General features: G+C 39.4%; 1 long non-coding RNA gene across 1 annotated transcript in view; it reads right to left on the bottom strand.

Moving 5' to 3' along the window:
- Positions 1–3,269, bottom strand: part of LOC110283966 — a 15,643-nt gene extending 12,374 nt beyond the window's left edge. The window contains exon 1 of the long non-coding RNA XR_002376891.1: positions 3,185–3,269. This is a non-coding gene — a long non-coding RNA (uncharacterized LOC110283966). The remainder of the gene's footprint in view (positions 1–3,184) is intronic.
- Positions 3,270–12,476: the final 9,207 nt, after the last annotated feature.

Here is a 12,476-nt window from a genome sequence, read left to right as displayed (position 1 = left end):
GGGGGGGGGGGAGGTTATAGGGGACTTTCAGGATAGCATTTGAAATGTAAATGATGAAAATATCTAATAAAATGAAAAAAGAAAAGGGAAAGTTTCCTCAGAAGTAAGAATTCCAACACAATTTCTCACCAGGAGTTTTTGACTTGCCCATAAAGTATCAAAGAGACAAAGCCAAGCAGCACTTTCACTCCCACTTTATTCCTGGGGTCTTGTCCTCTCTCCTTCATATGTGTGTGTGTGTGTGTGTGTGTGTGTTTTCATGGGTTCATGCACATGCACCTGAGCACTTGGTGTCCAGAGCTTGACTGAAGGTGTCTTCCTCCATGGCTTTCCACCTTACTTTTTGAGACAGGGCTTCTCACTGACACTGGATTTCACCAATTCCATCAGACTGGCTATCCCAACAGTTCCAGGGAATCCTCCTAGCTCCATCTCCCCAGTGCTGGACTAACAAGCTTGCATCACCACAACAGAATTTTACATTGAGTTTGGAGATCAGACACAGGTCCTCATGCCAATTCCTCTATCATTTTGCCAGTGAAAACATCTCCTAGGCCTTTGCCCTTCTTATATTGGTAATTTTTCTTAACACTGTGACCAAATACCCGACAGAATCTCCACAAGGAGTCAAGATTTGCATTGGCTCATGGTTCTGCAGATTCTCTATCCATCACAGTGGGGAAGGCTTAGTGGTTAAAACTAGCTTCTCTGGGGCAGTGGGAGCTGTTGGCAGCAAGTCTTCCCATGGAGCAGGGCAGAAAGCAGAAAGAACGTGATGAAACCAGAAGCTGATATAGTCTCCAAAGTCCCTCCCCTTCGAGCTATGCCCACTAGCCAGTCCCTACCTTCTAAATACCCCACTACTAGCAAAATAGCACCCCAGGCTGGGGAACAAGTATTCAAAACTTGTGGGTGACATCTCAGATCCAAACCATAATGCATCTCTTGGGTTTTTAAGCTGTATGAGATCACATTTGTCCTTTATCCTTCTTTATTGGCCAATACTTGAGAACTGAACTCTAGTTAACATCACTACCTGTGTTTTAGATCAGCTCCTTGGTGGCAAACAGTGGAGCATATCAAAATGATATTACAACACCCTTGAAATTAAGTTAACATTTGAGCCATAAAACCTCCAAGTGGACCAGATTGTGTATTCTTAACCTGAATCTGCTAGCTGCCATCTATACCTGAAGATAAATAAGAGTGTCACAATAGTGTTCTCAAAATGTATGGGGAAAATCCCAATATTTTTTATCAACCAAAAATGTAGGGAAGCTCAACTTGGGTAAGAAAGAGGAAAGGAACTAAAGAACTGCTGTCATTAAAACATTTCAACCAGCAGTTAAAATCACTGTGAAACAAAGGAAAACTGGTCTCACCAAGAAGGGACAAAAAATACGTGTTAGAATTTACACCAACTGAAAGACTCACTAGATAGGTGATTAGCAAGAAGAATGTCCCTCTAAAAAATGTCCTTATCCTGATCCCTGGAACCAATGATAGATGATGTCATGTTGCAAAGGGGAATTAAGATTCTAGATAAAATTATGACTACTTTGAGATTGTTCCCTGGGGATGGAGACTAACCTTTATTAACTAGCTGGCCAAATGTTATTACTGCACTGTTACAAATAACAAGAGAGATAGAAAGATCAGAGTCCAAGAAGGAGAAATAAAGATTGACCATAGAGATAAAAGGAGCTAAAGAATGTGGGGAACCTTTGGAAGTCATAAAGGAAAGGCTATATGCTCTCCTCTAAAAGATGCTGAAAATAGAAACAGTCAAATGATATTCATGTTGACCTAAAACAAATACAAGATAAAGACCATGTATTTGTAAAATCCACAAAAAAATTCATTACAATAACAATGAATACCTTATAGATCAAAAATAAGATATCATCAATTCTCTTTCAAGCAACCTATAAATTCTAATCAAAGTCCCAGAAAGGTTTTTCATAAAATGTGACAGGCTAACAATTTACACATATATAAAACAAACAGATAAGAATAGTAGAATTAAAAAAAAAAAAAAAAAACTCAAGAAAAGAGTCGTCAAGTTTTCTATGGAAGGCTGCATCATAAATATTCCAAGCTATATTGGCCACATATGGTCTTTGTCACATCCACTCCTTTGATTTTGTTTATTATTCAGTCCTTAAAGAATGTAAATAACCCTTAGCTTCAAGGCTATATATAGCCAGCAGATGGATTGAACCCACAGGCCATATCATGCCTATCCCAGAATAAAAAGAACATGGATACACTTTACCATCCTCAAAAGAGTGGAAAATGCATTGTAGATGAGCACACATCTAAAGGAAACATCCAATTAGATTAGGACAAGTAAAACTATGTCATTTATAAACATGTGCACATAAAACCAAACACGGACTGTAAATATCAGGAATGATCCATGAGTTAAATCAAAAACCCTAATTTCATAATGTTAATGAGTTCTAGTAAGAGGATAGGATAAAAACTGTAGCTGCCTGCGGCCACGTGAACTGGATTCCCCTGAAAGGTGGGCTGGAGCTGAAAGAGATCAGACTATGAACAAGGCCAAGACAAACCTTTCTGTTCAAAGCCTCTGAAGTTTACTGAGAGTCCCTGCTTATAAAGAGGGTAAGCCCATTCCCCGCCAGCCCATTCTTGGTTCCTGGAGCCAGCCCATAGGAGATCTACAGGGTGTGCCTCCAGAATGTCTCAAGGACCTTTCAGCAGGAAGCAGGAGCAAATAGAGCCATCAAGGTCAGAAGGCTCTACCCTAGGTAATCTCCTTCTTAGGGCAGCAAGGTCAAAGTCTGGATCAGCCTGCTTCAAGGCTGAGTGAGGATACAATTCCTCCCTAAATATATAATAAAAATTAGTTGGACTGAGGCATAAAATTTATTTATGCTCCATAGTCCTGCCTGGGAGTTATGGTGGCTGGCAGCCATGCCTGGCTTGGGGACTCAGATTTTCCCAAACTATTCTTATCTGTCAAGGAAAATATATGTAGCTTGTTTGTGTTTATTTTGCACAAACATGGCTCTGTGGTATATTATTAATAAACCACAGCCTCTTGGCATATACCTCTGTCTTAGATTGATATAGATCCAAAATCTGGTTGCCCATCATTGACTGACCAGCCCTCATAGCACACCTTGTTCCCAAATCAGACCAAAGCCACAATATATACTTAAAATGCTTCTTCATATCGATGCATTTCTGCCACCTGCTCTTGCTGGAGGTGAGCTGTACGATTTCTTAAACAGGCTGTAAGGCGTTGACTGACCTGCTTGAAAAACAAGGTTGAGACAGTTGAAAAACAACAGGATAAAAACTTCTTTGGGATGTCCAGGTACTCTATTTACTTGCAAATTAGCAACGATTAAGCTTAGACTCTGACCTCCCAGTGTAGGAGAGGTGACTTTGAGAATCAACAGAAAGGCTGTAAATTCTCTGGAAATGGAGGCTGTGCTCCAAATTAACTCTTCCAGCTAAAAAAAAAGATTTTTAGCCATCATCAAGATTGGAATCATACTTACTAGAAGATTCAAGATCTGTGTCCACTTGACAAACCAATCTTTCAGGCAGCCATCGCGCTCCATCTTCTTTTTGTGAAAAAACGCACAGAACCTCTTCCCCAAATTAAAACAGGGTCTGGACCATTCCACATATTAGTTAATGGGTCCCGCCATTTAACCATGGCATAAGAACTGCAAGTAACTGAATGTCAATAGCCATCTGCTGCAGACTGACCTTTAAAGTCAGTTTGCAAAAAATTTAAAACGAATAAGACAAAAGTAAGATGTGCTTTTGGTGACCTTGGGGGTATAATTGCCCCTGTTTTGTTTTTAAAAGCCAATTTTTCAGAGCGTGATGAGTATGGTCAACAATCCCTTGTCCCATGGGGTTATTAGGAATTCCAGTTTTATGTCGGATACCAAATTCCTTACAAAATGAAATAAAATTGTTGCCAGTATAGGATGGTCCATTATCTGTCTAATGACTTTAGGCAATCCCATAGCATTAAAGTCTTGTAAACAATGATCAATTATATTTCTAGAGGCCTTTCCCATATATAGAGAAGCAAAAAGAAATCCTGAACAAGTATCAATACAAACATGTTAATTTTCCAAATTCTGCATAATGAGTTACATCCATTTGCCAAATATGATTGGGCATTAAGACCTCATGGATTAGGGGGAGTGGGTAGGTAGGGGAGTGGGGGGGGGGGTATGGGGGACTTTTGGTATAGCATTGGAAATGTAAATGAGCTAAATACTTAATAAAAAAAAGAAAGAAAAAAAAAGACCTCATGGATTAACTCCTAAATATGGAACTGGAGATAATGTAATACATTTAGAGCATTGTTTTACAATCATTCTTGCCTGCTCTTTAGTGATCTTGTGTCTTCACCTTAAGGTATGGCTAGAGAGATGAAGCTTATCATGATCACATCTTGCCAATGCAACAGGATCTGAAATTAAGGCCTCTTCTATCAGAGTCCTGTCAATGCAATCATTGCCTGAAGCTAAAGGTCCAGGAAGACCAGAANGAGCTCTTATATGACCAATATAAAACGGATGTTTTCGAGCAAGAATGATGTTTTGCAATTGTGAAAACAGAGATCCTGCTGGCATATTAAAGTTAAACGTACCACAAGTCTCCAATAAGGGAATTGATTGTGCAACATATAAACTATCAGTAAAAATATTAAAAGCATCATTTACAGACTGAAAAACATTCAATACCACCATCAGCTCTGCTAACTGAGCTGAGTAGCCAGGAGTCTCTATGACTACTTATTGATTATTCATAAGATATCCATCTTACCCTTAAGAGGAGCCATCAGTAAAAATCCAAAGAGCAGTACACAAAGGCTGTAAAGAGGTCATATTAGGAAATATCACCTCATGTACATTTAAAAACTTTATCATCCTATCTTGAGGATAATGATTATCTATAGTTCCTATAAATTGTATTTGAGCAAGTAACCAATCTGTACTGTGCTGCTTCAGCCGAGTATCTTGATCCACATTATAAGGCCGAACAATGATATCTGGCTCTTTCCCAAAATAAGTTAGTGACTGCTTTCTTCCAAGTATAATCATCTGAGCTACTACTTCATAATATGGCAGGATATTACATTTAGGAGATATCCTCAAATGTATCCACATTAGAGGAGCCCTTTGCCACAACTATCCTGTAGGCACGTGAATCATATTAAAAATTAACAGATGTAAAGGCAAAGAGTAATCTATATACGTAACAAATTGTTCTTCAATAGCTCTTTCCACTTGTTGTAAGGCCAGCAATCCTTCTTAGGTTAAAGATCTAGGGGAGGTAGGGTCAGAACTCCCTTTAAGAATATCAAATAAAGGTTTCANTTCTCCTGTAGTAAGCTTTAAATAGGGGCGAAGCCAATTAATATCACCTAACAATTTTTGAAAAATCATTTAAAGTTTTTAAGCTGTCCCTGTGAATAACTATCTTCTGGGGGAAAATAGCTTGATATGTAAGTCTAAAACCCAAATAATTATAAGGATCCCTAGTCTGTACCTTCTCAGGAGCTATTTGCAGTCCTTTATCAGCTAAGGCCTGTTGTAAATCTCTATAACATAAAAGCAAGTCCTGGGGGTCTTTTCCCACCATTAAGACATCATCTGTATAATGAATGATGTAGATCATAGGCCATTGTTGTCTCACAGGCTGAATGACTTGTGCCACAAACTTTTGACATTAAGGTAGGACTATTAGCCATGACCTGTGGAAGAACTGTCCATTGATATCTCTTCATAGGTTCTTTAAAATTAATAGCAGGAATACTGAAAGCAAATCTTTTCACAATCCTCAGGATGTAAAAGAATAGTAAAGAAACAATCTTTCAAATCTACCACAACTTTATAATATCCTTTAAGAATGGCTACTGGAGACGGAAGCCCAGGTTGTAAAGCTCCCATAGGTATCATGGTTTCATTAACCTTTCTTAGATCTTGTAACAATCTCCATTTACCCGATTTTTTTCTTGATAACAAATATTGGAGTATTCCAAGGAGACTGAGATTCTACTAAATGTCCTACCTCTAATTGCTCCTGCACTAGCGAAGAGGCAGCTTCTATTTTCTCTTTAGGTAAAGACCACTGATCATCCCACACCAGAATATCATTAAGCCATTGAATTTTATCAACATGGGATGCAGGCAAGATAGTGGCCATTACTGAAAATACCCTAAGCCTCTTGTGTTAGAGTGAGGTTTAGGACTTTCAGAAGTCTTAGTACCTCGTCCTTTCTCTCCTAGTCCCTGACCAGGCAAAAATCCTTGTCTTAGCATCTGCTTAGTCACTGCCTCATTAGGACTGCACATTATAATGCCCATCTCTGACAAGAGATCTCTTCCCCATAGGGTAACAGGCAAATTTGACATAACATACTGCTGAATTTGTCCCAAATTGCCCTCCTCATCTCTCCAGGTTAGCAATTTAGAGCTTTGTTTTGGGTTATTGGCATAACCAATTCCTTGAAGGTGAGTAAGCATATCAGTCAAAGGCCAAGCTGAAGGCCAATCTTGTCCTCTATTATTACATCAGCTCCAGTATCTATTAATCCTTCAAAGCTTTTTCCTTCAAATGTCAATTAAGGTTAGGTCTCTGATTAGTATTAGATTGAACCCAAAACACATCAGAGAAACAAAAGCCACTTTGTCCTCTTATTCTTAACAAATCTGGATGGTAGCAGATGTAAAGGAACTAAGACACTGTTGAGCAATTCTTTGATTAGCAGGTACAGTTATAATATCATGAGGGAAAGCAGCCACGATTTTAATCTCTCCTTCATAATCATTATCTATAACACCTGGATAAATCTGCAGACCTTTTACAATAGAACTGCTTTGTCCTAAAAGAAATCCACAAGTTTCTGTGGGTATAGGTCCAAAAACTCCTGTAGGTAGAGTTTGAACTCCCATTTCTGAGGTTAATACTGCGTAGGTGGTGGAACAGAGGTCCAATCCTGCACTTCCTGGGGTTGCCCTGACAAGTTCAAAAACAGATTTCTTTGGCTGGGCAGAAGCTTCATGGCCCCATAAGCTGCTTGCTGTGGGTATCTCGGGGTCTGAGGCTGGCCCCTCCTCTCATTTCCCAGCAACAGACGGCCTTGAATGTCTGTCTTAGATTTACATTCCCTAGCCCAATGGTTGCCCTTCCTGCATTGAGGACAAACTCCTGGAGCACGGCCTGCTTGCCCACTCTCAGCACCTCTACTCTTAGGAGAATCATTTTTAAAATGACCCAAACTTCCACACTTAAAATATGTGTTATTCCCTCGTTTCTGTGGTTCCTTGCAAAGCAGTGGCCAAGGCCAAACCCTGATTATACGATGGCCAATCTCTGCACAAAGCCGGATATATCCCGCTAAGTCTGTCTGTCCTTTGTGCAGCCGAATAGCGGCACAACACGCTGCCTTAGCATTCTCATAAGCCAATTGCATAATGAAAGGAATTCCCATTTGAGAATCTCCAAGAATTCTACTGGCTGCTTTCAATGGACTATCCACAAAGTCCTGGTAAAGCTCATCAGGACCCTGCCGAATGCTGGCTAAACTTCCACTAAGATCCCCTTTAGTTGGTAACTGTTTCCAAGCGAGGTAAGCAGCCATAGCAACCTGTGTGTACACTCCAACAGGAAACCCAATCTGATTAGCATTGCCTTCATATCGACCTAAAAGCATGTTAACATCCCAGTCTAGATTACATATCTGAGCATTCAAAGCAGCAGTTCTTTTACTGGCTTCTTGCCATTCGGAATTCCAAAGTAAGAAATCTCCTCCTGACAGAGTAGCATAGAGTCTTCCAGTCTTGGGGGTTAAATGTGACTCCATGACAGTATCCAATAATGCTTGTGTGAAAGGAGATGTAGGGCCATATTGTACAACAGCTAATTTTAACTCCTTTATCACCTTGAACTCCAAAGTCTGGTATTGTCTGACCCTATTATCTTGCTGATCAATTATCTCAGCTATAGGAAAGACTAACACGTCAGAAGTATCTTGCCCTTTCCCACGAGCCTGACTCACAGTTCTTTCTAAGAGATTGGTACATTTCAGAATAACTGTTCTTCCCTGTATTTGACACCTTTTTTAGCTCCCAAAGCTCATTAGTCAATTTCTGCAACTTGATTTCAAAATCTAATTTACTTAGTTGCATATCCATATGAGTAGCACCTCCTATTGTGGAGGCCATAGGTGGAGCAGGAGGTTCGCAAGGAGGCCAATCCTCACCAAAATATTTGGTGGCTCCTTTTTCTGAATGATCTTCCTTGTCTAATGTTAGCTCATCATCAGAATCTCTGTATCTTTCTAATTTAGGGTTGAGAGGGCCCTCTTCTGAGAAAGTCCTCTCTGGCAGGTGTTCTTCCTGAGATTCTTCAAACTCTGCCTGGGTACTATCTGATGCCTGTGAGGTCTCTTCATCAATAGCATCTTTTACGAGCACCCAGAGGCAGAGAGTGAAATTATCTGCCTGGGTGTTTCTCAGAGCTTCTCCAATTCTCTCCCAGGTTCTCTTATCTAAAGTTTTTTCTTTTCTGAACCATGGGCAGCAAGAATCTATCTGATCTATGAAATCTTCTAACAAATGTTTTTCAAACCCTACTCCTCTCGCCTGAAGCAGCTCTTGGAGGCTGTGGACAAATGCCTGTTTAGAATTTTCTGATCCCATTTTCTGCTGACCTCCCCTAAGTGGAATCAGTGCCTGGTCAACACTGTCCCAACTTAGCCCGTATCCTATCCTATCACACCTACAGCAACAATTTTAAAAAGATGAAGTTTAAAGCCAGTGCTAGCATGAATACCTATTGCTCAATGTGCTCTATACGATCTTCTTGTTCTTCCCTTCTCGTGGAGCACCATAAGACAGTGTTCCCTCTGACTGTCCCACCGTGTTCAAGCCCTGTGTTCTGGGCGCCACCTGTAGCCGCCTGCGGCCACGTGAACTAGATTCCCCTGAAAGGTGGGCTGGGGCTGAAAGAGATCAGACAGCGAGAAAAGAACAAGGCCAAGACAAACCTTTCTGTTCAAAGCCTCTGAAGTCTACTGAGAGTCCCTGCTTATAAAGAGGGTAGACCCATCCTCCACCATCCCATTCTTGGTGCCTAGAGCCAGCCCATAGGCCATCTACAAGGTGTGCCTCCAGAATGTCTCAAGGACCTTTCAGCAGGAAGCAGAGTCTTGGAGAAGAGCAAATAGAGCCATCAAGGTCAGAAGGCTCTACCCTAGGTAATCTCCTTCTTAGTGGCAGCAAGGTCAAAGTCTGGATCAGCCTGCTTCAAGGCTGAGGGAGGATACAAAAACACATAAAAGAAGGAGAGTTTCAATAGTATCTGTAATATTTATTTCCTAAACTAGCATCAGAATTTGTGTTACATGAGCTATAAATTTGTATAAATATATTATATATTATGTTTTATAATTTTACAATAATACTGTATTCTTTGGACCCCAGAGCAAGTCTAACAGATTTAAGAAAACTGAGATATTGTTAAATATCTTTTAAATATTTGTTAAATATCTGTTAAATATCAAAAGAATATACCTGGGAGATTTGCAAATGTGTAGAAAGTAAAGAATAGGCTTTGGAATGGTGAAAGGATCAAAAAGGGAAAAAAAGTTCAAATGTTTTGAGACAAAAGAAAAAGGAAAAAAAGAGAAAGGGAAGGAAGTAAGGAAGGAAGGAAGGAAGGAAGGAAGGAAGGAAGGAAGGAAGGAAGGAAGGAAGGGAAAGAAGAGAAGTGGAAACCAGCAAACTCAAGTTATGAGCTACAGCAAAACAGCTGAGAGGGAATTTTATTGCAGTTGAGCAACTACATCAAATAAACAACTCTTAGAGTTGTATGCCAAGAAGAGAAAGAGCAAAGTAAACCTAGGCTGAGAAAAAAGGAAACAAAAACCATCAGAGCAGATGGGGTTGGGGAAGGGAGAGGAGTGAATGAGGGAAGAAGCTAGAAAACACCAGTAAAGATCAAAGACACTAAAAGCTGTTTCGGGGGTGGGGGGATAAATAAACAAAACCATCAAACCTTTAGCCAGATTGACAAGGAAACAAAAAGCTCAAACAAACAAAATCAAAGGGCTGGAGACATGGCTTGCTAGTTACCAGCCCTTGCTATTCTTACCGAGAAGCCAAGTTCAGTTCTCAGTACCCTCATGACAGCTCACAACTGCCTGGAACTCCAGTTCCAGGGGAAACTATGCTGTCTTCTGTCCTCCTCTGGAGCAACGCATGCATGTGGTGTACACACACACACACACAGGAACTCACACATATGCATAAGATAAAAATGAACAAATCTTTAAACAATTAGAACTGGGAAAACAGTCATTGCAATATAGTATCCTATAGCGATACCAAGGATCACAAGAAATTACTTTGGATAACTACACAAACAAATTAGGGAAACTAAAGAAATTGAAAGATTTCTAGAAACATAGAAGGTACCAAATCAGGAGGGGTGGGAAATCTAAGAAGAGCAATAATGAATCATTAGTAATAAAAATAATCTCTTGCTAAAGCAAATTAATGATCTGATGGACTAACTGCCAAATTCTACTCAACATCTTAAACAACTATTACAGCAATGCTTCTCAATTTCTTCTTGAAATAGTAAAGACCGAACACTCCCAAGCCTGATACAAAACCAGGCAAGGATGTTCCAAAAATTACTGTGTGTGTTCCAAAAATTATATATATCATACTATATATATATGTGTGTGTATGTGTATATATATATAATTTTTACATACACACACACATATATATAATTTTTACATACATAATATGTGTATATATTATAGATATTTTCATGTGTTTGTGTGTGCACAGTCTCTACAACCCTGTCTCACCTCAGGTACAAAAATAACCCTCAACATTGATAAAAATAGCATACATGCAAGATCTGAAACTGAAAGATGTTCAGAAAAAATATTGGGGGAAGTTGTATGTTGAGTCTAGGACATTGGCCTGAGGAATTTTTTTTAGACAGAACTCCATTATCACAAGCAAAAAAAAAAAAAAAAAGACAAATGCAATTGCATCATATTCAAAATAAGAGCTGAAATACAATCCAGGGATTGGGAGAAAGTATCTGAAAATCCTATATCCGATAAGGGACTGACATCAAAGTCTAGAAGGAATTGAAACAACACAATAGAAAAAAACCAACCTGCTTTTAAAATGGATAAAGAATCTGAACAAGCATTTCTCACAAGAACAAAATATGGTTGACTAATAGATAGCTGAAAAAATGATCAGCACCTCTAATCTTCAGAAAAGCAGAAGTTAGATGATGCCACAATATCACCACCTCACACCTGTGAGATAAGGCTTAGAGAAAATCAGAGTAGCAGTTTCTGGGAGTGCAGAAAGGGAAAGCCTGTTCATTTCTGATCACAATGTGCATTGTTGGACCCATTATAGAAAGCAGTACTAGCAGAACTCAAGAAATAAGAATAGAATTACAATCTGGTTCAGCAACACCATCCCTGGGTAACAATTCAAAGTAATTTAAATTGACATGCTAAAGTATTGTCCACACCCTGTTTTCATCTCCTTACTATTCACAGGACACCAGTATTCTAGGTTTCTGCTGTATTTGTGCTGAAACACTCTGACCAATAGCAAATTAGGGCAGGAAAGGGTTTATTTGGCTTACACTTTCAGGTCAAAGCACAAACCGTGGAGAAACCGTGCTTTGTTCATTTGCACACTTGAAAGTGCACACTTAACGAGCTTTCTCCTACAGCCCAGCACCACCTGCCTAAGAATGGTGCTGCCCACAGTGGGCTAGGTCCCCCTGCCAGTCCCCAACAGACACTTTCATTCATAAACTAATCTTATCTAGGCAACTCCACTTTTTAATTAGAGGCTTTCCTTTCCGATGACTCGAGGCTGTGCCTAGACAGATGAAAATTAAGGGTAACTATGATACCAAAATATGAAAGTAATTTAAGTGTGTGTGAACATATGTACAGATAACAGAAAACAGGACAGATGACAAATAGACACACACACACCTTTAAAGGAATACCATGCCTTTCAAGAGAAGAAATTGGGAGGCAGAAAGATAACTAAGTAATGTGCTGCTTGTACAAGAACGAATACCTCAGTTTAGGTCCCCAGAACCCATAATAAAGAATTGTGGCAGCATGCTAACTCTACACATCTGATACACATGTAATCTCAGTGCTATACACACATGGACACATTCCATGGTATACAAAAAAAAAAAAAAAAGACATTTTTTTATTTGCAACAACCTGGATAGTACTAGAAAGACATCATGCTAAGTTAAACAAGCTAAGCTCAGAAAAATCAATATCACAGGATTACCTTTACACAGCGAATAAAAACAAAAACAAAAACAAAAAACCCTCCAACTACTGAAACAGAAACGTGCTTATCCAAGGCTATTGCCATGAGAAAAAGGAGCAATGT

Source organism: Mus caroli, chromosome 17 (assembly GCF_900094665.2).
Source record: "Mus caroli chromosome 17, CAROLI_EIJ_v1.1, whole genome shotgun sequence".
NCBI lineage: Eukaryota > Metazoa > Chordata > Mammalia > Rodentia > Muridae > Mus > Mus caroli.
The sequence above is the reverse complement of the archived record's forward strand: the minus strand, read 5'-3'. Positions and strand labels throughout refer to the sequence as shown.